This window comes from Austrofundulus limnaeus, unplaced genomic scaffold (genome assembly GCF_001266775.1).
Source record: "Austrofundulus limnaeus strain Quisiro unplaced genomic scaffold, Austrofundulus_limnaeus-1.0 Scaffold132, whole genome shotgun sequence".
NCBI classification, from domain to species: domain Eukaryota; kingdom Metazoa; phylum Chordata; class Actinopteri; order Cyprinodontiformes; family Rivulidae; genus Austrofundulus; species Austrofundulus limnaeus.
In genome coordinates, this window is record NW_013952534.1 from 764,521 (window position 1) to 766,723 (window position 2,203).

Consider the following 2,203-nt stretch of genomic DNA (forward strand, 5'->3'; position numbering starts at 1 on the left):
AATGTGACAAAATATGGAAAAGTTCAAGGGGTATGAATACTTTTGCAAACCACTGTAAATAAACTGAATTGAATTGAATTGAATTCAGATCTGGGGACTGAGATGACCATTCCAGAACGTTGTACTTGTTCTTCTGCATGAATGCCTTAGTAGATTTTGAACAGTGTTTAGGGTCATTGTCTTGTTGGAAGATCCAGCCCTGGCTTCAGCAGCTTCAGCTTTGTCACTGATTCCTGGACATTGGTCTCCAAAATCTGCTGATATTGATTGGAATCCATACGTTCCTCAACTTTAACAAGATTCCCAGGCCCTGTACTGGCCACACAGCCCCACAGCACGATGGAACCACCAGCAAATTTTACTGTAGGTAGCAGGTGTTTTTCTTGGAGTGCTGTGTTCTTTTCCCTCCATGCATATTGGCCCTTTTTATGCTCAGATAACTATTTTAGTTTCATCAGTCCACAACACCTTATTCCAAAATGAAGCTGGCTTGTCCAAATGTGCTTTAGCATACCTCAAGCGCCTCTGTTTGTGATGTGGGTGGAGGAAAGGCTTCCTCTGCATCACTCTCCCATACAGCATCTCCTTGTGTAAAGTGTGCAGAATAGTTGAACGATGCACAGTGACTCCATCAGCAGCGAGATGATGTTGTAGGTCTTTGGTGCTGGTCTGTGGGTTGACTCTGACTGTTCTCAACATCCTTCCCTTCTGTTTATTCCAGATTTTTCTTGGTCTGCCACTTCGATCCTTGACTTGAACTGTGCCTGTGGTCTTCCATTTTCTCACAATGTTTCTCACAGTGGAGACTGAAAGCTGAAATCTCTGAGATAGCTTTCTGTATCCTTCCCCTAAACCATGGCGGTGAACAATCTTTGTTTTCAGCTCATTTGAAAGTTGTTTTGAGACTCCCATGCTGCAACTCTTCAGAGAAGATGCAAAGAGGAGAAAAACTTACTATTGTCCCCCTTAAATACCCTTTCTCATAACTGGAGTCACCTGTGTATGGAGGTCAAGGGTCACTGAACTTACCAAACCAAATCTGAGTTCCAATAATTAGTTCTAAATGTTATGAAATCAATAAAATGACAACAGTGCCCAAATTTATGCACCTGCCTAATTTTGTTTAACCAATTAATGCACACTTTCTGTAAACCATTTAAACTTCATTTCACTTCTCAAATATCACCGTTTGTCCCCTATATGATATATTTAATTGATATATTTTTATCCAAACATTCGATGATTTATAAAGGTAAATCAAGAAAATTAACCAGGCTGCCCAAACTTTCGCACCCCACTGTAAATTCTCAGAATTGAATCACTGGATTCATGTCTACAGCTGATTAACATTTACAGTCAACCTGATTCAAGATGGCTGCCATAGCTTGTTGAGCTTAGCAAACAAAAAAGTCTATAGCTACGTTAATTTGAAACATGAGCAAGAATTTGGCGTGGTAGGGGCTGAAGGTTGTCCTCAACACATACTCTGAGCACTTAAGACCTTCATGCAAGTTTTGCTAGTTTCGTTCTTGCTTAAAGTTCACCAATATGAACATAAATATCAGGTCATTTATTGAATTTTTCTTATTTTTATTTTAGCAAGAGTTGTATGTGAAGATGAGTCACTTAACATCTGGCAGCAAGGTTAAGAAAAATACAACAAAATACAGTAAATGCTGTTTTGGGATTGATTTTTTAAAAACCATCTAGTGTAGGAAAACAATGAAAAACCATCAATCATGTCAACTTTTATTATGACCCCCGCACGTGAAGCATAAGCGAGTCATATTGTGTTTGTATTTTTTTTTTCCCTCTGGAGATTTTTGGTCAACCGTACCACAAAATTGGCTGCACCGGTCAGCATGAAATTTGGCAGGATTGTAGATGAGTCTAACCTACACTGCACCAGCCAACGGTTTTACAATAGGCCCCATATTTGAGGAGGGGGCTCCATTCAAAGAGTGTGTGTCTGGACATGCAAAAATGCTTATAACTCAGAAACTGTTGAACATAGGAGCTTCAGATTTCTTTTGTTGTTTAGCTTTGATGAAGCTCTATCCATCAGGCCCACCAATCAGTGCCCACCCCCCCCGAACCCCCAGTTTATCTGAAAAAGTGGTATCTGGACATACAAAAATGGTTATTGCTCAAAAACCATTAAACATAGGAGCTTCAGATTTTCTTTGGTTGTTTAGCTCTGATG

At 39.8% G+C, this 2,203-nt stretch overlaps 1 protein-coding gene across 5 annotated transcripts in view; it reads right to left on the bottom strand.

Moving 5' to 3' along the window:
• The window catches only part of epb41l4b (erythrocyte membrane protein band 4.1 like 4B), a gene marked incomplete in the record, with an annotated part of 40,235 nt that overhangs the window by 20,766 nt on the left and 17,266 nt on the right, over positions 1–2,203 (bottom strand).